This window comes from Mobula birostris, chromosome 11 (genome assembly GCF_030028105.1).
Source record: "Mobula birostris isolate sMobBir1 chromosome 11, sMobBir1.hap1, whole genome shotgun sequence".
NCBI classification, from domain to species: domain Eukaryota; kingdom Metazoa; phylum Chordata; class Chondrichthyes; order Myliobatiformes; family Myliobatidae; genus Mobula; species Mobula birostris.
The window spans coordinates 109,911,186-109,937,621 of NC_092380.1; the positions used below are offsets into that span (position 1 = coordinate 109,911,186).

Here is a 26,436-nt window from a genome sequence, read left to right on the forward strand (position 1 = left end):
TTATTTGTTCCTTTAGCAAAATCAACAACCTTCAGCTTGAAGCCAGCATCATTTCGCATTCGTTTTAATCTTTTGTACATGGTGGTCTCAAACTCAATATTGAGTACATGTACTGATCCTGCCACCCGTGTTATGTTTTAATGAGATTACGATGGGTGCTAAGTGGTTTCAAGGGGGTTAAATTTCAAAGGATTCTTTACCATTAGAGACCTAATCCAAAATTTCCCTCCCTGATTTATTTATTAAGAATTCACTTATAACGCTCTACAGTGTGTAGGCCTGTTTTCTTAGCAGGTACTGGTTCACAAAATTTCCACGTTCCGTATGCGGCAAAGCTGAGTACTGGCATGTCAGATCTTGCGATCTTTTCTGGTTAAATCAAAGACCTCTACAAAAGGGGTTGGCTTATACAAAGGTAACATGAAAAAGTCACTTTTTTAACCTGGAAAATGGTGGGGGGGTTTGCTTATACTCCGGAATATACGGTATTATTCAGCGATATAGAACAGGTCCACTAAACCAAGCAGATCAGCAACCCCCGGTTGCACTCTAGCCTAATCACAGGACAATTTCAAACTATCTATCTATCTATCTATCTATCTATCTATTTATTTATTTATTTATTTATTTATGTAAGAGTGGTATTAGTGTAATGCTGTTACAGCACCAGTGACCTGCATTTAATTTTCACTGCTGACTGTAAGGAGTTTGTATATTCTCCCTGCAACCATGTTGGCTTCCTCCGGGTGCTATATTCCAAACACGTGGGTTAGTCTCATGGATGTAATTAGGCAGTGTGGGCTCGTTGGACTGGAAAGGCCTGTTACTGTGCTGTATCTTCCTTTATTTACAATGATGATTTGGGGAGGTTAAATATAACTGTGCTCCCTCAAAACACACAGAACACCTTCTGGTCCTGCTTGAAGGGTCTGGACCTGAAACATTGACTGTACTCTTTTCCTGCTGAGTTCTTCCAGCATTTTGTGTGTGTTGCCTGGTGTAGGTTATTATCCTTGAGACTTTCTGGGATTTCTCAAAGCCTTTCAGGGAGAATTTTTCATTTGCAGTAGGGTGGTAGATTACAGTGGAAGATAAGATAATGTGATGAACATTTTAAGTGACACACATCAAAGTGGCTGGTGAACGCAGCAGGCCAGGCAGCATCTCTAGGAAGAGGTACAGTCGACGTTTCAGGCCGAGACCCTTCGTCAGGACTAACTGAAGGAAGAGCTAGTAAGAGATTTGAAAGTTGGAGGGGGAGGGGGGAGATCCAAAATGATAGGAGAAGACAGGAGGGGGAGGGATGGAGCCAAGAGCTGGACAGGTGATTGGCAAAAGGGATATGAGAGGATCATGGGACAGGAGGCCCAGGGAGAAGGAAAAGGGGGAGGGGGGGAAAAGCCCAGAGGATGGGCAAGGGGTATAGTCAGAGGGACAGAGGGAGAAAAAGGAGAGTGAGAGAAAGAATGTGTGTATAAAAATAAATAACAGATGGGGTACGAGGGGGAGGTTGGGCATTAGCGGAAGTTAGAGAAGTCGATGTTCATGCCATCAGGTTGGAGGCTACCCAGACGGAATATAAGGTGTTGTTCCTCCAGCCTGAGTGTGGCTTCATCTTTACAGTAGAGGAGGCCGTGGATAGACATGTCAGAATGGGATGTGGAATTAAAATGTGAAGCCACACTCAGGTTGGAGGAACAACACCTTATATTCTGTCTGGGTAGCCTCCAACCTGATGGCATGAACATCGACTTCTCTAACTTCCGCTAATGCCCCACCTCCCCCTCGTACCCCATCTGTTATTTATTTTTATACACACATTCTTTCTCTCACTCTCCTTTTTCTCCCTCTGTCCCTCTGAAAATATCCCTTGCCCATCCTCTGGTTCCCCCCCCGCCGTCTTTCTTCCCGGACCTCCTGTCCTATGATCCTCTCGTATCCCTTTTGCCAATCACCTGTCCAGCTCTTGGCTCCATCCCTCCCCCTCCTGTCTTCTCCTATCATTTTGGATCTCCCCCTCCCCCTCCAACTTTCAAATCTCTTACTCACTTTTCCTTCAGTTAGTCCTGACGAAGGGTCTCGGCCCGAAACATCGACTGTACCTCTTCCTAGAGATGCTGCCTGGCCTGCTGCGTTCACCAGCAACTTTGATGTGTGTTGCTTGAATTTCCAGCATCTGCAGAATTCCTGTTGTTAACATTTTAAGTGTTCAGCTTTGCAATATGTGCAGTATTATTCTAGTAAGCATTTATTGCCATTTCCTAACAGCCGTTCAGAAGCTTGTGTTCTATAAGTGCTGTTCTCTATGTGATGTTCATGATTTGCTACAAGTGAGTGATAGACCGGGACATCTCAGAGGATAGTGGATTCAAACACATTGCATTTGGGCTGGAATCTGATGTAAAGAGGGCAAATTTTCTCTCCCCAGAGAGGATCAGTGAACAAAATGGAACATTTACAACATTGATGGTACTGATCTTGGACTATTTAAGTAATTGAATTTGCCTTCTCTGTCTTGTATGGTATTTTTATATTCATGCCTCCAGATCAATTGTCCAGGTCTCTGAGTTTCTTGTCTTATAACTTAATACGTGCTACATTTCAACCAGGTGTGTTCTGTTATTTGAATAACGCTAATTTAAATATTTAGAACATAAAACAGTAAAGCACAGCTCCAGGCTCTTTGGCCCACAGAGTTGTGCTCAACTCCTTAAATACTAATTAAAAGCACAACTAAACTGCCTTCATGTCTCTGTACTCCCTGCCTATGCAAGAGCCTCTTAAAGACCTCGCTTGATTTAGCCTCCACTCCCACCACTGGCAGTGCATTCCAGGAACCCACTACTCTCTGTGCAAAATGAAACTTGCCTTTCGTTTGAATTTACTCTCTCTTACTTTAAATGCACACCCAGTAGAGTTAGACATTTAACTCTGGGGGGAAAAAAAACTGTATCAGCAATCTGTTCTATATATGTCCCACGTAATCTTAGTGTCCACGTCCCACCTGGTAGAGGTTTTAGAACATAGAATAGTACAGCTCAGCAATAACCCATGATGTGCCAAACTAATTAAATTAGTAATCAAGTGGCCAACTAAACTAATCTTTTCTGCCTACACAATGTCCATATCCTTCTATTTTCCTCACATTAATGTGCCTATCTAAATGTCTGTTGAAAGTCTCTAATGTATCTGCCTCTACTACCATCCCAGGCAACGCATTCTAGGCATCTACCACTCTTTGTGTTTATATAAAAAACAATTATTGCCCCTCACACCTCCTTTGAAATTACCCCCTTTCACCTGAAGTGACCCTTTTGGTATTGGGTATTTCAACCCAGGAAAAAAGATGTTATGTGTCTATTCTGTCTACTCCTCTCATAATTTTATAACTTTCTAACAGATCTCCCCTCAATCTTGGTTGCTCCAGAGAAAACAACCCAAGTTTGTCCAACTTCTCATTATGACTCATGCCCTCTAATCCAGGCAGCATCCTGGTAAACCTCCACTGCACCCCCTCCAAAGCCTCAACATCCTTCCTGTACTGAGGTAACTAGAACTGTATGTAATACTCCAGATGCAGCTGAACTAGAGTGTTATAAAGCTGCAACATAACTTCCTGACTCAGTGTCTCAACTACTAAAGACAAGCATGCCATGTGCCTTCTTAACCACCCTATCAAACTGTGTAGCCACTTTCAGAAAGTTACGAAGTTGGACCGCAAGATCCGTCTGCTCCTCAATACTGTTAAGGGGATCTTTCACTTTTTAAGAATGGACTGTCTGTTAACATTTGACCTACTATGGTGCAACTCTTCTGATATGGCTGGGTTAAACTTCATCTGCCATTTCCCATATCAGCAACTGATCCATATCCCGCTGTATTTTTTGCCAGTCTTCTACACTCTTCATACCATTATAATGTTAGACATATTATTATATGTTATTGTAATATTCATACAACTGCACAAAATTTGATGCATATGAGTTTTTATTTGATTATAAATGCAAACCTTGTACTCCTGAAAAATCAGCCATTTTACATTTGCAGTCCAACAGGAATAGAGTGAATATTTTTTTTGGTGTTACCTGCCAATCTTCCATTGAAGCTTAATGTTACATAAATGATGCATTGCATCTGTACCCCCTAAATGCTAGAATTTAACTTGCTTTAAATTGTGGTTTTCCACAAGAAAAAAATTCCACTCTAAGAATTGGCAGGTTCAAAATTGTCCTGAAACTTCTGAAATCAGTCCTTGGTTGGGTTTTTGGAAGTTTCCAGTCAAAATCAAGGGACGTTGCAACATCATCAAATTCCTTAATGCTGTCTGCATTTGGTAAAGTGGCTTTCTGTATTCTTTGCTAAAGTCCATTTTCTGCAACAACTCAGATGGATGGCACTCTTCTGCAGAGAGTAGCAATGGAGGGCCCAGGTGAGTGTGTTGACCCTTGTATGGGATGTTGTATCTCAGTGTAAAATGCACTATAATGTACCCTAGGGGTTTTAAAACAATTATTTTTAAGAGAGTTAGTCTTCTCTTTCAATGGTGAATCCTGGCTATAGATATTTGTTTTTCTTTTTTGGCCAGTGATCAAAGCATTTGGCATTAAACTGGGCAAATCTGATGATGTGTGATTCAGTTGAGTAGAGTTATGTTGATATACAACAGACAGTTTGCAGTCATTTGTTACTGGCAGGTTCCAAGTGAATAAAACAACTTTTTTGTGCATTCATGTTCACTGATGTAATATTGTACCTGTGCAGTATTCCTGGATGAATGATTAGTTCTCCTAGTCTATTCTTTCTACAGAACAGTGTAGCACAGTACAGGCCCTTTGGTCCACAATGTTCTGCTAACTTTGTAACCCATTGATCTAACCCTTCCCTACTATGTAGCCCTCCATTTTTCTTTCATCCATGTGCCTAAGAGCCTCTTAAATATCTGTGTATCTGCCTCTATAACCACCCCTAGCAGAATGTTCCACACGTCTACTATAAACCTACCTCTGACATTGCTACTATACTTTCCTCTAATCACCTTGAATTTATGCCCCTTCGTATTAGCCATTTCTGACCTGGCTGAAAAGGAACCTCTCTTGCTACCCACCTGATCTATGCTTCTTATCACCTTGTGCAGCTCTGTATAGTCACCTCTCATCCTTCTTCACGTCAAAGCGAAAAGCCTTAGCTCATAAAATATGCTCTGTAGTCCAGGCAGCATTCTGGTGAATGTCCTGTGTAAACATTTAGGGATTTATCTGAATACCTTTTAAAATGCTTCTGAAGAATCCGCTGTTTTCCAGACAGTTGATGCTGGAGATCTGAGTTAAACAGAATGCTACAAGAACTCAGCAGGTCAGGCTACATCCGTGGAGAGAAAAGCTGCCAACATTTCAAGTCTATGACCCTTCATCAGAACTGGGAATGAGAGAACTACCAGTTAATTTTCAGTAGGAAAGAAAATGATTGGGGGGATGTGAAGAACTAAGGGAATGATTGTGAAAGGATCCACCAAACTACCCTAATGACAAGAGCCACAAAAACATTAGCGCACACAAAATGCTGATGCGACTCAGCAGGTCAGGCAACATCTATGGAAGTGAATAAACAGTCTCAAACAAAAGAAAATCTGCAGATGCTGGAAATCAAAGTAATACACACAAAATGCTGGAGGTACTCAGCAGGCCAGGCAGCCTCTATGGAAAAGAGTAAACAGTTGACGTTTTGGACTGAGGCCCTTCATCAGTACTGCAGAGGAAGGGAGAAGAACAATAAGAGGGTGAGGAGTGCAAGATGGCAGATGATAGGTGGGACAGTGTAAGGGAAAAATGTGTGGATGGTTAAGGGAGCAAGTGAAATGTGGTAGTAGTTGCCTCAGTTTTTCCCCTTCTCCATTTTGGCTTTCCTCACACCCCTTTTTTTCTCACCTCTCTCTGCTTCCCCTTCTTCTTTCCTTTGTCCCATAGTCCACTGTCCTGTTCTATCAGATTCCTTCTTCAGCCCTTTACCCTTTCCACCTATCACCTCCCAGTTTTTCACTTTATCCCACCTTTCCCCTCACTGTCAGCTTGTACTCCTTCCCCTTCCCCAACATCTTATTCTGACTTGTTTCCCCTTCCTTTCCAGTCATGATGGAGGGCCTTGGCCTGAAACATAAACTGTTTATTTCTCTCCATAGATTCTACCTGACATGCTGAGTTCCTCCGGGATTTTGTGTGTTACTTTGGATTTCCAGCATCTGCAGATCTCGTCTTTATGATTCACTAAAACATTAAGTAATTTGGTCTTTGTAATGTCTAATTAGCAAGGTGGTGGGACCTACCTCTACAAGTAGGAGAAGAAAAACAGGCATTGTGATATGCACTCAGTGACCACTTTATTAAGTACACCTGTATACTCCTGCTTGTTAATGCAAATATCTAATCAGCTAATCATTTGCCAGCAACTGAATGCAGACATGGTCAAGAAGTTCAGTTGTTCAGACCAAACATCGGAATGTAGAAGAAATGTGATCTGAGTGACCTGACTGTGGAATAATTGCTGGTACTGGATGGGTTGGTTTTAGTATTTTAGAAACTGCTAATCTGGGATTTTATTGCACTGTAGTCTAGAATTTCCAGAGAATAGTGCTAGAAACAAGAAAACATCCAGAGAGTGTTGTCCTGTGGGTGAAAACGCCTTGTTAATGAGAGAGGCCAGAGGAGAATGGGCAAGCTGGTTCAAGTTGCCAGGAAGGTGACAGTAACTCAGATAACCTTGAGATACAACAGTGGCATGCAGAAGAGTGTCTCTGAACACACAACACATCGAACCTTGAAGTGGATGTGCTACAGCAGCAAAAGTCCACATAAAGCAGGAGGTTTCTTTATAAGCCATTCCTTTACCTAATAAAATGGCCACTTAATGTAAAAACAGCAAATGAGAAATACTAAAAAAAAACTAAGCAGCTCAGGCTGCGTTGCAGAAAGAGAAACATTTCAGATCTGTGTGAAACCACTCTTGATTTTTTGCCAGCAACCTTAAATCTGTATCCCCTAGCCGGTGGAAAGAATTTCTCTCTGTTGGATTCAACTCGAAGGGGCTTTGGAGTCTGCTGCAGTTTTGTTCCTAAAGAAACTGCTGATGTAGTATTGATGTTGCCTCTGGACTTTCCATTGATTCCTTTCACTCCTGGGAAATGAGCAAATGCAGATCACACATTTAGAAAAGGAGTTCTCAATAGAGCAAAGGGAAATCCCATGAAAATACTGAGTATTCGCATCATTGCTTTATTTCAAATATCATCTGTCAGATTTTCATTGTTTAATGGTTCTGAAATAAGTCCATAAGGCGATAAGACATATGAGCAGAATTAGGCCATTTGGTCCATCAAGTCTACTCTGCCATTTCATCATGGCTGATTTGTTACCCCTCTCACACCCATTCTCCTGCATTCTCCCAAAAACCTTTGACACGCTTACTAATCAACAACCCATCAACCTCTACTTTAAATATATCCCACTCTTGGAGAAGGTTAAAAGGTCAGATGTCGTGGATGAAAGGTCTGTGCTGTGCTATACTATCCTGTGTTCTGTTATGTCATTAATGGAACAGATTGCTTTGATTTCGAATGCACTGTTTGAAAGGGTGGTCGGTACAGATTAAATCACTGAGTGAGTATTGTTTCTCAAATATTTATTCAATTAAGTGCAGGCCGAGGAGGTTGAAGGAAGTGGTGCTGTTTGGTTAGTTTCCCATGTAACACAGGTATTATTAATGGAATGACTCATGATTCTGATATCCAACACGTGACCAACTGTCTTGGCAACTATCAGGTCTTTGGCGTTTATTTGGAAGAGAAACTAATATAATGGCAATAGGGAAAATTATCTCTTCCTTTCCCTTAAACCTTTAGTCAAAGAATTGCTTGCGTTGGTGACCGTTTAGCTGTTGGTCATTCTCATACAGCTTACTGAAAGTGGCCGCACAGGTTGATAGGGTGGTTATGAAGGCAGATGGCGTGCTTGCCCTAGTTAATTGAGGCATTGAGTTCAAATGTCAGGAAGTTGTGTTGCAGCTTTATTAATCTCTAGTTAGGCCACTTTGGAGTATTGCATACAGTTCTCATTGCCTCATTATTAGAAGGATGTCAGGGCTTAGGAAAGGGTGCAAACAAGGTTTATCAGGATATTACCTGCATTGGAGGGCATCTGCGATATTAAGAGATTGGACAAACTTGAGCTTTCTCTGGAGTGGTAGAGTCTGAGCGGAGATCTGATAAGAGGTTTATAAGACTGAGGGACATTGACAGACAGCATCTTTTTCCCAGGATTGAAATGTCTGATTACTGAGGGCATGCATTTAAGGTGAGAGAAGGTAATTTCAAAGGAGATGTGAGGGGCAAATTTTTTTTACAGAGTGGTGTGTGCCTGAAATGTGCTGCCTGGGGTGGTGGTAGGGGCAGAAACATTAAGGACTTTTAAAAGGCGTCCAGATAGGCACATGAATGTGAGGCAAACTAAAGAATATGGACTTGGTGGAAGAGATTAGATTAGTTGGCCATTTGATTACTAATTTAATTGGTTCAGCACAACATTGTGGGCCGAAGGGTCTGTTCCTGTGCTGTACTGTTCTGTACTCTATGTTCTAGTTACTGGGGCATTCTCATAGAAATCCCCATGAATCTCTTCACAGATAGTAATTGTGGGTCTCAGACGCTAATGATGCTGCAACTCCTATCCCAGGGAGTTGTCAGGTTGCTTGAGAGAAACCAAAAACCATCTTCTGGCCACTGCCTAGTTTGGTGCAGCATCCTCTCACACTATATGAAAACTACAGATGGTCAGTAGAGAAAGGAAAGTAGCTGCAGTCTACCATCACTGCACGACTTGTATATGTCCAGGACAACCAGGAAAAATAATAGTGTTACCGCCCACCAAGCAACCTGCCTTTTTCAAATGCTTCCTTCTAGAAAACACCATAGGGCTATTTTTTTTTTAAAGTCTTAATGCCATCTTAAAAGTTTCTTTTGCCATCTGATCAACCATGTTAGTTTGCCCTCCCTCCCCCAACCATTGGATTGTACCGTAGGTACTTGAAACTACTTTTTATAATGCTGTTATATTGTAAATACATGCTGGTATTTATTTATTTATATATAGTTTATTCCATATCTGTATTTTAACCTCTAACTTGATTAGTTTCTTTTATTTTTTAATTTTTTTTTGCATTGCATATCACAACCTGCAGAATACACTGCAGCAAATTCCTAATACAGGACATGTATGTGGTGAATAAAGTTGATTCTTGAGACCTTCAACATTGATTTCTCTTGATATTATTCTCATTGTTGTCTTTGGTTAGGAACCTGATTGGAGGTGATAGAGTGGATCCACTACCTTATTGTTCTCCTTTTTTTTGTGCTATTTATTTATTTTGTAATTTATAGCAATTTTTTGTCTTTGCACTGTATTGCTGCAGTTAAACAGAAAATTTCATGTCATAGGCAATAGTGATGTTGGATCCCGGTGACTGTGTGGTCCAGAAGTTTAGAAGTCAAGGATGTTCAAAGTAACATTTGTAAATTTATTATCAAAGTACTGTACATATATGTCACCTTGAGATTAATTTTCTTGCAGGCATTCACAGTGAATACAAAGAAACAAAATATTAATAAATAAGGGCTCATCTTATGCGTATTGCTTAAAAGTGATTTGATAGTTTGTGGGATCAGTTCAGTGTTGGGTTGAGTGATGTTATCCAGTCTGGCTCAAGAGCCGAATGATTGAGGTGTAATAACTGTTCCTGAACCTGGTGGGGTGGGCCTTGAGGCTCCGGGTATCTACTTCCTTATTGCTTACAGGTGTTTACTTGTTGCATGGGCAGAGAATGAACAAAGTCAAGAACACAGAACAAAGTCGTCATGATTGTTTTAATCCAAAACGAGCTCTGACAAAAAAGATAACAACATTCCAATGATAACAATTAACCTATAAAATAGCAAGATTCAGGCGGCGTGACTCCTGCTGCGGGAGGAGAAAAGAATAAGCTTCTAGAGAATACAGAAGCAGCTATACTGCAATTACTGGAAAATTCCCTAAACAACTACACATATATGCAGAGGTGATAATAATACAAGCAAGCATAGAAATGCTAAACTACAGAAAAAATTCTAGAAAAGTAACAATTTTGCACCGTAATCCAACAGTGCTAATAAACCTGATTCCTGTCATAATACCTTTGCAGTTTCTCAGATTCTGTAACAATGACATTGCCATCCTAAGTGACTCATGACCAGGAGATGATAATTCTAAGAAAACAGTCTTGGGTACACTCTGTTCTAGAAGAGCAAGCATGAACAGTCTTCATTGGTTGGGTTTTGCGTCACAGCTGAACTAACCGGACATCTCGGCAACCCCGTAGAGATGTATGATGCACATGACCTCAGGCTCCCTCACCTGGAGCAAGTACTCTACAGTCACTAGCATATTTACCCCGATCATGAAAGCTGTTGATGCAGACAAAGCTCACAGATCCTAAGCTCAGTGCAATCTGATCAATAAGACTGGGTCCAAAGGGTTTCTCAGTCCTCTGTAGCTGATTACCTGATGGAGTGGATCTATCTGGAAGACATGGGAAATGGTTCAGTTGTGTTGCCTCCACTCCAGCCTAGCTTCAGTCGTTGAGCTGCATACAAAATGGTGCTTGGCTGGAGTCATGGAATCACAGCACAATAACTAGATGGGCCAATAGTCCATGCTGAACTGCTATTTAGCCTAGTCTCACGGATTTGCACCTGGACATTAGCCCATACATGTACTTATACAAACTTCTCTTAACTGTTGGAGTCAAACCCACATTCGTCACTTCTACTGGCAGCTTATTCACACTCACACCACTTTGTAAGTGAAGAAGAACCTCCCTCAGTTTCCCCTTAAATATTTCACCTTTCACCCTTAACCTGTGATCTTCAGTTTAGTCTCACCCAACCGTGGTGGAAAAAGCCTGATTGCATTTACCCCATGATCACAGTGAATGGCGGTGCTGGCTTGAAGGGCCGAATGGCCTACTCCTGCACCTATTGCCTATTGTCTAATTTTGTATATCTCAATCAAATTTCCCCTCATTCTCCTACACTCTATAGAATAATGTGTGTCCGACAGAGTGATCAGCAGCACTGGGACTCCACAGGCGACTGTCTTGTCTCCCTTTCTCTTCACCATTTACACCTCGGACTTCAACTACTGCACAGAGTCTTGTCATCTTCAGGAGTTTTCTGATGACTCTGCCATAGTTGGATGCATCAGCAAGGGAGATGAGGCTGAGTACAGGGCTATGGTAGGAAACTTTGTCACATGGTGTGAGCAGAATTATCTGCAGCTTAATGTGAAAAAGACTAAGGAGCTGGTGGTAGACCTGAGGAGGGCTAAGGCACCTCTCGGTTTTTTTGCACTACCTTACTTTCCATTTTTCTATTTTCTATTTATGATTTATAATTTAAATTTTTAATATTTACTATCGATTTGTTATCCAGGGAGCGGGAAGCACAGAATCAAATATCGCCATGTTGATTGTATGTTCTAGTATCAATCGTTTGGCGACTATAAAGTATAAGTAAATTTTTGGTGCGTTCTGTCCAGCATTTGACTTACAATGTCCAGTGACTTCATATCTATTTGCACTGTTGTTGGGTGCCAGAAATTCCAACTCATTCCAATGCTTGCATTTTTGTTAAAACTTGTTATTTACCAGGGTTAGAAATGAACTTAATATGTCCTGCCTCTTCCATTCCTATCTCCCGCCCACTTCATTCTCCATATCTTGCTTCACTGTTGATTATTTGTCTTGGATGACATAATTTCAGAAAAAAATCCCTCAACTAAGTGAACTTCTAGCCACATTGCGTATGTGAAGACCAATTTTCCATCGCTAGTTCTTCAAACATCAGTGGGCTGTCCAGACTTCTGAGAAACTAGTATTTCTCTGTTGCTTATTTTTTTTAAAGCAGGGGAAAAAGTCCAAATTACAGACCAAAACAGGAATTGTATGACTGGATATTCTAGCCAGAGGAAGGAGTCAGTTTATGTAAATTGTGTTATAAAATATCTTCCAAGGCTTGCTTGGTCTAAAGTTTGTAAGTGACATACTCTCAGTTGAGGGCTGGAATTAGAAGAGAAACCTTCCAACTGTTGTGGGCTGTATTAAAGGTGGTGATGAATCAGCATACAGGAGGGAGACTGAAAATGTGGCTGAGTGGTGTAATAACAGCAGCCTCTCATTCAATGTCAATAAGGCCATGGAACTGATAGTGGACTTAGTTAGAGGAAAACCAGAGGTCTGTGAGGCGCAGTGGTGGAGAGGGTCAGTAACTTTAAATTCCTGGATGTTACTATTACAGAAGACCTGACCTGGACCCATCGTATAAATATATTTGCGAAGGAAGCACAACAGCACCTCTACTTCCTTAGGTGTCTGTGGAGATTCGGCACGTCATCGAAAACCATGGCAAACTTCTAAGGATGTGTGGTGGAAGGTGTGGTGACTGGCTGCATTATGACCTGGTATGGGAATACCAATGCCTGAGCAGAAAAATCCTACAAAAGGTAGTGGATTCGGCCCAGCACCCGAGTAAAACCCTCTCAACCATTGAGCACATCTACATGAAACGTTGCCATATAAAAGCAGCATCCATCATCAAAGATCCTCATCACCCAGGCCATGCTCTTTTCTTGCTGCTGCCATCAGGTAGAAGGTACAAGCGCCTCAGGCCTTGCACCACCAGCTTCAAGAATAATTACTACCCCTCAACCATCAGGCTCTTGAGCAAAAGGTGATAACTATGCTCTTTTAAGGACTCATTTGTCTTGTTATTTCATGGTCATTATTTATTGCTATTTATTATCTGCATTTGGACAGTTTGTTTACAGTTTGTCGATCTTGTTTACAGTGACTATTCTATGGATTTGCTAAGTATGCCTGCAATAAAGAATCTCAGTGTTGTATGTGGTGATATGTATGTACTCTGATAGTAAATTATACTTTTAACTTCCTGCTGGTGTGCTCCCCTCTCTGCGCAAAGTTGGCCAGTTGTCCAGGAACAATGCAGACCTCCCATGCATGATATAAGTTGAGTTAAAAAAAGACAGGGTAAGCTTTTGGATGTCTGCCCAAACATCTTTTCCTTTTGGTTCATTGTTTTTGTCAAATTGCACTCGTGCATCGCTTTGAGGTGATTAAGTATGTGAAAGCATAGTTGTTATTACTCCCCCCTACCCCCCCCTCACTTGGTCTCTTCATCATCAAGGACCCCCACCACTAAGGCCTTGCTCTCTTCTCATTACTGCTATCAGGAAGAAGGTACAGGAGCCTCAGGACCAACACCACCAGGTTCAGAAACAGTTATTACCCCTTAACCATCAGGCTCTGGAACCAGAGGGAGTAACTTTATTAGTTCCATCACTGAACTATTCCCACAACCTATGGGCGCGCTTTCAAGGATTCTTCATCTCATGTTCTCGATATTTATTGATTATTATTTTGTATTTGTGCAGTTTGTTGCTTTCCGCACATTGGTTGTCTGTCTGTCCGATTGGGCACAGTCCTTAATTGATTCTATTATGTTTCTTGGATTCACTGAGGATGCTTGCAGGAAAACAAATCTCGGGGTTTTATACGTATGTATTTTGAAAATAAATTTACTTTGAACTTTGAATTTTTGAAGGTATCACCTGCCAACTTGTACTCTTTCCCCTCCTCCTGCCTTATTCTGTTTCTACCCATTTCCCTCCCTGTCCTGATGAAAGAACCTCGTCCCAAAATGTTGACTATTTATTCCTCTCCACAGATGCTGCCTGACCTGCTGAGTTCCTCCAGCATTTTGTCTGTGTTGCTTTGGGTTTCCAGCATCTGTAGAATCTCTTGTATTTATGGTTGTCATTACTGTGCTGTCCTTTTCAGCTAAATTTAGTGGGTGACGCAGTAGCAATTAACACAACTCTTTACCGCATTGGCTGTAAGCTCAAGGTCAAATTCCTGCCATGTCTGTAAGGAGTTTGTATGTTCTTCCTGTGACTGTGCAGACTTCTTGGTTCTCAGGGTGCTCCAGCTTCCTCCCACGTTGCAAGTGACGAATAGTTAGGGTTATTGAGATGATGGTGGTGGAAGTGTGGTGATACTTAAGGACTGCTGCTAGCTCAATCCTTGCTTATTTGAATTGACACAAACAGTGCATTTTACTGTATGTTTTGATGTACACGTGACAAATAAAGCTAATCTTTATATTTATGATGGTGGGATTAAATTCTCCCTTACTGTTGCTTTTACGTTCGCAACAGTGTGAGCCTGTCTAATTTGATGTCATTAGAGAAGGCACATGGGTGCTCGGAGGAAGAATTGTCAAATTCATTAGACAGTGGTCCACTAGTGCACCATCATTTTTGGAAAAAACAGATGGCATTTTCATTTGCTTTTGGATCTAGCTGGCAGGTTTGCAATGTGTTCTGTTAGTTACAACAGGGGTCCCCAACCTTTTTTGCACCACGGACCAGTTTAATATTGACAATATTCTTGCGGACCGACCGACGGGGGGGGGGGGGGGCGGGGCGGGGGTTGTTCAAGTAGGGTTGCCAACTTTCTCACTCCCAAATAAGGGACAAAGGTAGCACTTGTGTTTACCCCAAGGAAGACTACCATGACCATGAAGCCTTGCGCGGGCACCTGTGTGCACATACATGAGGTGCGCATGCATGTACATGCTGATTTTTTTTCCTACAAATCGGTTTTGGCTTAATCTTCCCGATTCTGTTAAGTGAAGCTACACTGTACATACATTATTTCTACTTTATATAGGCTGTGTATTTATCATATCATTCCTGCTTTTACTACATGTTAGTGTTATTTTAGGTTTTATGTGTTAGTTGGTATGATTTGGTAGGTTATTTCAAGTTCAACAGTGCGTGACAGGGAATGAGGAAAGGTGCAGCTGACTCATATCATTTCATATCGCCAAATCATATCGTTTCTGCGCGGCCCAGTAGCACATGCTTTGTGGCCCAGTGGTTGGGGATCACTGAGTTACAACATTATCGGGTCAATATACCACCTAACCCCAAAAAAATTGCAAAAAAAGTTTTATGATCGTTTATTGTACTGTTCGATGTGGAGAACAACATATCAAAAGTTGGACAATTTTGACAAAGGGAAAGTCTCCAAAAATGACATCAAAAACAAGATGGCCGCCAGCAGAGAAACGTCAAAAATCTGACTGATAACCATCAAGTTGCAAGTTTTTTTTAAACCTGATGTTCTAATGAATGCTCTTTTCACCAATGTTTTCAAATAACAGTAGTTCCTGGAATGAAAGTTGCATTTATTTGTTCTGACGTCATGACACATAATATGCTATGTTATGGCTTCTCAGATGCAGTCTCGTTCATCATCCTCTTCTATCACTGGCTCGCTTGTCATATTGTCATAGTTGCCATCTCGGCAATGCCCACATGCACTGGTGCATTCCAGTCCATGCTTTTTGCAGGTACACTTTAGCATATTGCACCCTCCTGAACAGTTGCAGTGAATCATCTAAATAAGTACCTCTGGAGCAGGCCTTTTGTCTGTCATCACTGGAGCGAGCTTTTCCCCCTTCTACCCTCCATCCCCAGTCAGACTGCTCCATTTCATCACTACAGCCCATCCACTCCATAACCTGGTAGTAAGTCCGCAGGGAGTGAAATTTACAGGCCGAAGTGGTTGGTGGCAGTCTTTCAAGCATGACGAAAGTCTTAGCTCTCGCAACTTTCTTGCAGAGCATATTGCATCTGATAGATGCCAGGGAGTTGTTCTGGTTTCCATTGAACAACGCCACCATTGCCCAACAGCCATTGGTTTCCACAACATCCTGACTTTGCTTTGGTGAACAGAACGCTTTCGAACAGTCTCTGATTCCCTTTTCTTTCTTGATGATTATTTGGAACCCTGACTTCTTTCCGATCTCAAATACTCTGGATGTTGAGTCGCATCCAGTAAAGGCATGGAGAAACAATAGATCATTACAAGCTGCTTCTCTGAGTATCTGCTTAAGGACCTTGATATTATAGGCATTTGATTTCACCATGTCCGAGTGGAAATAGAGTTCAGTGCAGTTTGTTACGACTATGTGGTAGAGCAAGAGTACGAGGAGATCTGTGTCTTCTCCAGTGAGGGTGGTAGGTTTGAAAGCAGATGTTGCGACGGCTGCTTTTGCGATCTCAACGTCGGCAGCTTCTTCAGCTTGAATCACTTTGCAGCCTCTCTGTCACAAACGTTCCACGATGAGCTGGATAATTACCTGTGTGTTTGCCTCATTCGACAAGAAGTCCTCCTTTTTTCCAACAAATTTTGTCGCCCCTGTAATGTTCACCTTGTTCACATTCAAATTTCTACTTCGACACTGATGAGTACAGTCTTTTATGCTTGGCTCAACCCCATAACCATTAAACACTACAGTGGCTCTGGCATAGTGTTTGACAGTGAATGAGGCGTGGTCATCTGCAGTTGACGGTGCACCCCTCTGTCCATTTTAAGCGGTGCAGAAGTGATCCCCCATCTAGAACATAGTGATCTGTCACTAGGACTGTCTGAGTGACAGCATTGTCCGATTTGGAGGTGACGTAGTTCTTTATCGCTTCTGCCAGTTGTGGCTTATTCGGCTGGTGCAAGATGTTCTTTCCTTCAAACAAAGACATCGGATATGGACAGAGTTCATAGTTCATCACTTTGTCTAGCCGGAAATCACCTGTGTGTGACACAGCTAGTAACCTCTGGAATAACAATGCTGGATCTGTGGTACGGTCTTCAGCAACTTTGACTGCCCTGCTGGATCCTAGTGTCTTGACCTCTGAACTCCTTTTGTGCGAATACGAGAAAATAGAGTGTCTGTCCATCTTCCTAACTATGTCATTTCCTATTGTGAACAGGTCATGTACATTGACGTACTCATTTGCATAAACCTCTGTGATGATGTTGCGCCATGATTTACCATCTGAAAATGGCGTGAAACAGTCCAGTTTTGCTGCGACTTTTTCAAGGTCAGCCTCATCCCTACTCGCTCTGGAGATGGACAACTCCTTATGTTGTTCACCTGTTGTGTAACTATTCGTGGTCAGTTCTTGCATGGCAAGGTTGTAAGAGGATGACACAGTGGAAGACATCGTCCAAACTGCTCTCTGGTGCTCTGACATTCCACTTCCTTGTGTTAGGCCCCCTTGGCTTTTTAGTGAGCGCATTAGTGTCTGTTCTATCACAAGATCAGAGCCAAGGCCGGTCCAGTATTGGCTGCTGCGTCTGATTACATGGAACCCAGACTGGAATTTCTAATGAACCTCAGGGTTGTCATCCTCCAATGCATGCATCTTCTGGAGATAGAGACGAGTCGACTTCGGATGGCCAGCGGCCGCAATTATCAGTAACTAAGCTGAGATGGCACTGAGATACATCTCCCATGACCCCATTCAATGGGCTGCAACAAGTGCCCTAGCAATCCCTACCATGTGCTGGTAGCTGACCCACAGTGTGCTGGTTTTGGAGGTCCCTGCCAGTTCATCCTGTTTGAGAGTTACAGTTTTGTCAATTCTGTGAATGCAATCTGATTTCAACAACGACTCTAAGTCACTTGCGCCAGTCTCCATCAGCATGTACAGTCTCTCAAGTTCCTCCACTTGGTCTTGAAAACCAGCGTCATCCTCCATGATCCTCCATTTTATACCACAATTATGGCACTACCATTGTTAGAAACAGTGAAATATAGCAAAATAAGACAGGTTTGGGTCCTGCTGCATTGCTGCATTGCTCAATGCTGCATTGAGTCAACGTAGTAGTATTAGGAGTAGCATTGAACTAGTGTGGATAATTTCACTCACCTCAAAACTGAACTGATCACTGAACACCACCTATGAACTCACTTTCAAGGGGAGATTTGATAGAGATGTACAAATTATGAGGGGTATATATCCAAGCAGGGTTCTAGAGTTCATGGGTTAAGGATGAAGGGTGAAATGTTTAAGGGGAGTATGAGACATGAGGGAGAGCTTCTCCACTCAGAGGGTGGTGAGAGATTAATGGTTTGGCATGGACTAGATGGGCCAAAGAGTCTATTTCTGTGTTCTATGACTTTTCAACTCGTGTTCTCGGTGTTAATTACTTGCTTTTACTTTTTTGTATTTGAACATTTTGTTGTCTTTTTCAGATTGATTGCTTGTCAATCTTTGTAGTTTTTCATTGATTCTATTGTACTTCTGTTCTACTGTGAATGCCTGCACGAAAATGAATCTCAGGGTAGTATATGGTAACATATACTCACTAATAATAAATTTGCTTTGAACTTTGACATTCCAAACATTCTGCACAGTTATTCTGCAACTAGGTGGAGTCAGTCTTAGTATACTTATTGGCCATTTTATTATCTACACGAGTACACCTACTCATTGTGCAAATACATTGGTTAGCCGATCATGTAGCAGGAAATCAATGTATAAAAGCATGCAGCCATGGTCAGAAGGTTCAGTTATTGTTCAGACTGAACATCAGAAATGCGGAAGACGTGATCTAAGTGACTTTGACTGTGGAATGATTGTTGGTGCTAGACAGGATGGTTTGAGTATCTGTGAAACTGCTGATCTCCCGGGATTTTCGTTCACAACAGCCTCTAGAGTTTTACAGAGAGTGGTGTGAAAAACAAAGCAATCCAATGAGTGGCAGTTCTGCGGGCGAAAATGTCTTGTTAGTGAGAGAGGTCAGAGGAGAATCGTCAGACTGGTTCAAGCTGACAGGAAGGTAACAGTAACTCAGATAACTATGCTTTACAAACAGTGGTGAGCAGAAGAGCATCTCTGAATGCACAACATGTCAAGCCTTGAAGTGGATAGGCTACAGCAACAGAAGACCACACCGGGTTCCACTCCTGTACCTCAAAGTGGCCACTGAGTATATAGGTACTTCGATAATAAATTTACTTTGAACTTTGACATCTGGCATCTCAAACATTCTGCAGTTTTTCTGTAACCAGGTAGAGACAGTCTAGCTATATAAAGGAAGGTGGGCTGGCGTAATTTCGCCAAGCATGCTTACACCTTCAGTCTGCTGGAGTTACAAACATCATCCTTCTGGAGGTCTCTGCTGTTCTACTGATAGGTGCATCACAGTGAAGCCAGTTGGACAGGAAGTGTTGTAACAATGCCTAGGGGACCTCCTCTCATTCTCTTCCCCCAGTGTGAGCAGAGCAGGATATGTTTTGGTTCGAGATGGCTCTGAAAAAGAAATGGCAGGCACACCAACAAAAATTGGGGTATGGTTGTTCTATACACTCCTAAGGAGTTTGCATCATGTTTAAACCAGAATGCGGTGATTGTTCAGCATTTCAGTCATGTACTTTCTTGACGACTCTTCATATAAAAATCTTTGACATAAGAAAAGAGAATTTTCAGTAGATCTCTGCTTTTAAAACAGACTGAATTGGAAATATTAGATTTTCATAGAAAGAAGCATCTTATTTCTAGTTAAAGAGTTTGTCATGATTTTCCTGTGATGTTAAAACAAATTAGAATTATTTTGAACTATTATTGGTCTTGAAAGGAATGGCTATGACTTTATGGTGATTTAATAACATCAGTTGTTCCCTGTTAGTACTTTTCAGGAAATTGCAACAACTTTGAACGTTTTCTTGCTTAAGCCGTGAGTGCGTCAACAAGGCTTGTTATTGAAGCTGACAACACTTACTTGATGCTCTGTGAAGCACTTGATTTAATGACCTATCCTCATTTTTAAACTTCCAGAAAATTCCTCAGTCCTTTGTTTACCAAGTAAAATTGTTCAAAACCCACCTTGGATCAACTGAGAATGAACTCAATGGACTTGCGTTCCAATGGCTTGAGAGGCAATCTCTTGAAACACGTAAATTACTCAAGAGTGCTGACAGAATAGTGCTGGTTGAAATACCTGGAGCTTGAAGTTCTAGATAGAGGACCCAAGCTTGATCATTTATTATTTTTTATTTTTATTTATTTGGAGATACAGTACAGTAACAGGCCCTTCTGGGCCAGCAAGCCCATATTGTCCATTTGAATGACCAATTAACCGACTAACCTATGTGTCTTTAAATTGTGGAGAGGAACTAGAGGACCCAGAGAAAACCCATACGATCAAGGGGAGAGTGTACAAATTTTTTACAATTGGAATTGATGCTGTAATAGTGTTACTGTATCTGCAATGTATTTAGAAGTGAGATGTGGAGAAATTGTCTTACAGAGATGGTTATTATGTTTGGAATTTTCAACTCTGGAAGGCTGTGGATGCTTTGTTGTTGAGTATATTGAAGTTGGGATTGATAATTATATGGGATCACAGGTTCTGCGGAGACAATGAGATTAGGCTGGAAAGTGGAGATGAAATGGCAGATAGGGTAAAGTGGCTGCATTTTCCATTTCTTTATATTCTGGTAGAGTTGTTCATCTCATGGAACAGTCTTTAGTGATGTCTTGGGTGTGAACACTCATGGCCCTATGTTTATTAGGTATCCATAATATATTTTGGCTTGTCTACAAAATAAGAGCTGGGCAAATAACATCAGTATTCTAATTTGGGGAATTGAAATCAAACAGTTTTGTTTTAAACCATTGTCATCTAGTGTGCTGTTCTATTCTAGAACCTTGGCGGTTTGTAGTTTGTGCTCCATGTCAGTCATTAGGATGCCGTATAGTGAATATAGTGAAGTTATATGGATCAGAATGTTGGACAATATCTAGTAACATGAGGAAACTAATTGAAGCAGCAGAGATGTGGTTTTTGAGGAGGATGCAAAGAATATCATGGATGAAACGAATATCTAACAAGGATGTCATGAACAGAGCAAGCACAAAAAGAGAAATAATGTATGAGATCATGAAAAGGCAACGTAACTTCATTGGAACAACACACATCAAAGTTGCTGGTGAACGCAGCATCTCTAGGAGAAGGTACAGTCGAAGTTTCGGACGGAGACCCTTCGTCAGGACTAACTGAAGGAAGAGCTAGTAAGAGATTTGAAAGTGGGAGGGGGAGGGGGAAGGGGAGATCCAAAATGATAGGAGAAGACAGGAGGGGGAGGGATGGAGCCAAGAGCTGGACAGGTGATTGGCAAATGGGATATGAGAGGATCATAGGATAGGAGGCCCAGGGAGAAGGAAAAGGGGGAGGGGGGGAAAACCCAGAGGATGGGCAAGGGGTATAGTCAGAGGGACAGAGGGAGAAAAAGGAGAGAGAGAGAAAGAATGTGTGTATATAAATAAATAACGGATGGGGTATGAGGGGGAGGTGGGGCTCGAGCAGAAGTTAGAGAAGTCAATGTTCATGCCATCAGGTTGGAGGCTACCCAGACGGACGTAACTTCATTGGACAGGTGATTAGGAAAGAGGAGTTAGAATACGCAGTAATTATGGGAAAGATTGAAGGGAAGAAAACAAGAGGAAGACAAAGACAAATGATCACGGAGATAGCAGCCAGATAACTGGAAATGAATACTAATGAATTGATCCACTTGACCCGAAACAGGAGTGTGTGGGCTGTGACAGTCAAGGCTCAATCTGGGCATGGCACCTGATGATGATGAAAGTGAAGTAGTTTATCACACCTGATTTTCCCATCCAGTGAACCATTCACCGCAGGAACAGACATTGCCACTTGGCTAAACCTACACGGATTCAGTTAAACAATGTCCAGAGTCCAAATGGCCATCTGGGGCAATAAATTCCACAAATTCACCATCCTTTGACTAAAGAAATTCCTCCTCATCTCTGTTCTAAAGGGATCCTTGTATTTTCAGGCTGTGCCCTCTGGTCCTAGACTCTGAATATAAGAAACATCCTCTCCACATCCTGGTAGAAGTATCTTACTACTTGCGAGTTGTTCAAGTTTTTTGCCTTAGTAATTATGGCTTCTTGGATCTGATAGATTTATTTAAAGAAAGCAGAAACAACTTATCTTCCTGTGATGATCAGAGCTTTCCATTGTGACACCATACTATGATGCAGTGAGCTCTTGGTATCTGCTAACTCTGTTGTCACCTTTTATATCGAAGGATGCAGCGTATATTGAATGGCACTGGGCAACTTCCCATTCTTTCTCTGATATCACTTGCTGAACTTCATTTGTAAAAGGCAGCAGACGTTGTATGTACTGGTCTTTAGCTAGACATTAAATTTCATCTTTTGGTTTTAGTCAGGAGATAGTGAATCTGTGGAATTCATTACCTCAGACAGCTGTGGTGGCCATGTCATTAGTATATTTAAAGTAGAGGTTGATAGGTTATTGATTAGTCATGGGGGGTTAAGAAGGATAGTAAATCAACCATGATTGGTGGAGCAGACTTGATGGGCCATATGGCCTAATTCTGCTCCTAAATCTTATGGTCTTACGGTCAGATGGAAAGTTATACTGCACTTATTTCCTGAGTATAACTTACTAACTGACATGCCTTGGTTTCAAGAATTTTCTATCCATCTTGAGTAATCTAAAGGGCATGAATGTGTCCTTCTGCAGTGCATTATTGTATGTGAATATTAGTAAAAATTAAGAAGTCTGACAGTTTTAAACTTATAGTAATGATGTGATCTTGAAGTTTTTGGAGTGCAAAACTGTTTTGTTTCTGGTTAAAGAACTTGTTGAATATTTATGTAATATTTCCCAGAAAAGAAAGCTTGTTATTCAGTGTCTCTTGTTTTAATCTCTTCTGACCTTGGCCGTTTTTTCCATCTGCATTGCCAAATGGCCAGAGAACTGATCTGTGGTAGTGGTTCCCAATAAACACCTCAATTGTTCGGACTTGGTAAGATGTGCCCATCCCTCCCATTAAAAGGGCCGGTGACACCATGGGTCACTTCTTCTCAAGCGATAGAGCTGATGCTGGGATTCCTTGGCTTTGATCGTCACTCTAGCCAGGGCAGCAGGCATGTGAAGAATTTTATTTATGAACATTTTAACTAAATTACTTAATCAAAGCCTCAAACCCCCTGTAATCATTGCCCATTTCACCCGGTTCCCAGTTCTTTTGGGAGCCAAGCACCACAGGTTGGGAGTGCTTGAATAAACGTTCTTGCATCACATTCTGAAACCACAAATTGTAACCCTGGACTATAGCCCGAGGACAAGAAATTGGCTCAGTATGGCGGGAATGTTGGTTTTCTAATGCAGTTTCCAACTGAGGTCCGATTTCCTGTTAAGACAGAAACAAAACATCCAGTGACACATATTTTTGAATGTCTTGCCAAAGGTTATTTGTCAATCAAGATAACTATTTAAAAAAAGATATGAATTTTGCAATTAACTGCAAAGACATTTGTGAAAGATTGCACTGCCTAAATGTCTTTTCTGTTAAACGAGTGACTGATGCATTGGATCGGACGTGTAAGGTTTCAAACAAATGCAGCTGACTAAGATATCAGGATGTATTGATGAGTGGGTGGAAGGTGGAAGAATCAGATTAATTGTCACTAACTTAGCTGATGTGAAACGCCATCCCCTTCTCGCAATTCCTCCGTCTCCGCCGCATCTGCTCTCAGGATGAGGCTTTTCATTCTAGGACGAGGGAGATGTCTTCCTTTTTTAAAGAAAGGGGCTTCCCTTCCTCCACTATCAACTCTGCTCTTAAACGCATCTCCCCCATTTCACGTACATCTGCTCTCACTCCATCCTCCCACCACCCCACTAGGAATAGGGTTCCCCTGGTCCTCACCTACCACCCCACTAGCCTCCGGGTCCAACATATTATTCTCTGTAACTTCTGCCACCTCCAGTGGGATCCCACCACTAAGCACATCTTTCCCTCCCCCCATCTCTCTGCATTCCGCAGGGATCGCTCCCTACGCAACTCCCTTGTCCATTCGTCCCCCCCATCCCTCCCCACTGATCTCCCTCCTGGCACTTATCCGTGTAAGTGGAACAAGTGCTACACATGCCCTTACACTTCCTCCCTTACCACCATTCAGGGCCCCAAACAGTCCTTCCAGGTGAGGCAACACTTCACCTGTGAGTCGACTGGGGTGATATACTGCGTCCGGTGCTCCCGATGTGGCCTTTTATATATTGGCGAGACCCGACGCAGACTGGGAGACCGCTTTGCTGAACATCTACACTCTGTCTGCCAGAGAAAGCAGGATCTCCCAGTGGCCACACATTTTAATTCCACATCCCATTCCCATTCTGACATGTCTGTCCACGGCCTCCTCTACTGTAAAGATGAAGCCACACTCAGGTTGGAGGAACAACACCTTATATTCCGTCTGGGTAGCCTCCAACCTGATGGCATGAACATCGACTTCTCTAACTTTCGCTAAGGCCCCACCTCCCCCTCGTACCCCATCTGTTACTTATTTTTATGCACACATTCTTTCTCTCACTCTCCTTTTTCTCCCTCTGTCCCTCTGAATATACCTCTTGCCCATCCTCTGGGTCCCCTCCCCCTTGTCTTTCTTCCCAGACCTTCTGTCCCATGATCCTCTCGTATCCCCTTTTGCCAATCACCTGTCCAGCTCTTGGCTCCATCCCTCCCCCTCCTGTCTTCTCCTATCATTTTGGATCTCCCCCTCCCCCTCCAACTTTCAAATCCCTTACTCACTCTTCCTTCAGTTAGTCCTGACGAAGGGTCTCGGCCTGAAACGTCGACTGCACCTCTTCCTAGAGATGCTGCCTGGCCTGCTGCGTTCACCAGCAACTTTGATGTGTGTTGCTTGAATTTCCAGCATCTGCAGAATTCCTGTTGTCTGATGTGAAATTTGCTGTTTTTGCAGCAGCAGTGCAGTGCAAAGACATAAAATTGCAATGAATTTTAAAAATAAATTGCAAAGAGAAGCACATATGGAATGCATTATATATAGAGAATAGCAACTATATATTTATATATAGGTTATAGAGCTTTAAAATTTTGAGTGCCTCATTCATATACAATTAACCAGTGATCCAAATAGCTGTCACATGTTTGTCCACTAAAAAAAGTGATGGATGCAGCCCAGTCTATCACAGGCAAAGTCCTCCCAACTATTGAACACATCTTAAACACAAAATACTCTGCAGATGCTGGGGTCAAAGCATCACTAACAACACGCTGGAGGAACTCAGCAGGTTGGGCAGCATCCATGGAAACGATCAGTCGACGTTTCGGGCCGGAACCCTTTGTCAGGACTGAAGAGGGAAGGGGCAGAGGCCCTATAAAGAAGGTGGGGGGAGGGTGGGAAGGAGAAGGCTGGTAGGTTCCAGGTGAAAAACCAATAAGGGGAAAGATAAAGGGGTGGGGGAGGGGAAGCAGGGAGGGGATAGGCAGGAAAGGTGAAGAAGGAATAGAGGAAAGCACAATGGGTAGTAGAAGGAGGCGGAACCACGAGGGAGGTAGTAGGCAGAACGAAACTGGGATGAAGGAAGGGAGGGGGAGGGAATTACCGGAAGTTGGAAAATTCAATGTTCATACCAAGGGGCTGGAGACTACCTAGATGATATATGAGATGTTGCTCCTCCAACCTGAGTTTGGCCTCATCATGGCAGTAGAGGAGGCCATGTATGGACATATCCAAATGGGAATGGGAAGCAGAGTTGAAGTGGGTGGCAAATGGGTGATCCTGTCTGTTGTGGCGGACGGAGCGGAGGTGCTCAACGAAGCGGTCCCCCAGTCTGCATCGGGTTTCACCGATGTAGAGGAGGCTGCACTGGGAGTCCTCTTCAGCCCTGACGAAGGGTTCCGGCCCGAAACGTTGACTATCGTTTCCACGGATGCTGCCCAACCTGTTGAGCACATCTGCAAGGAGCGCTACCACAAGAAAGCACCATTCATCATCGAGAACCCCCCCACCATCCATCTAGGCCATGCTCTCTCCTCACTACTGTCAGCGGGACGGAGGTACAGGAACCTCAGTTCCCATACCACCAGGTTCAGGAACACTTACTACCCTTCAGCCTTGGAGCTCCAACATGGATAATTTCACTCACCTCAACACTGAGCTGATTCCACAACTGACAAACTTACTTTCAAGGACTCTGCAACTCATGTTCTCTACATCTCTCTGTCTATTCTTCCACAGTTTGTCTTTTTTTTTTGCACATTGGATGTTTTTCAGTCTTTGTGTGTAGTTTTTCATTAGGGAAATGAGCACTCAACATTTCGGGCCAAAACCCTTCATCAGGGTCTTCACCCACTGACTACCCATTTCCTTCCATAAGCATTTCTACCCCTATGTCTTATGTTATGGGGTGAAAGCTGGAGTATGGGGTATAGAGGGTTAATAAATCACTCATCATGGAATGGCGGAGCAGATTCAATGAGCTGAATTGGCCTAATTTTGCTTCAGTGTCTCATGGTCTAAATGCTGCTTAATCTGCGGTGTTCCTCCAGTATTTTTGCACGTGTTCTCCAGATTTCCAGCATCGTCAGTCTCTCTTGCTTCTCTGTGTTAGCATTTGCAAGGCTGA

General features: G+C 42.4%; 1 protein-coding gene across 6 annotated transcripts in view; it reads left to right on the forward strand.

Annotated features, from left to right (window-relative positions):
* The window catches only part of hipk3a (homeodomain interacting protein kinase 3a), a 249,625-nt gene that overhangs the window by 64,541 nt on the left and 158,648 nt on the right, over positions 1-26,436 (forward strand). The window contains exon 1 of one of the 6 annotated variants that reach the window (XM_072272836.1): positions 12,470-12,805. The exons of 4 other annotated variants lie outside the window; for them this stretch is intronic. The gene's annotated coding sequence lies outside the window, so the exon portion shown is untranslated. Of the gene's footprint in view, positions 1-12,469; positions 12,806-19,245; positions 19,295-26,436 lie in introns of those variants that run through there. One more of the 6 variants, XM_072272837.1, reaches the window with a different exon arrangement.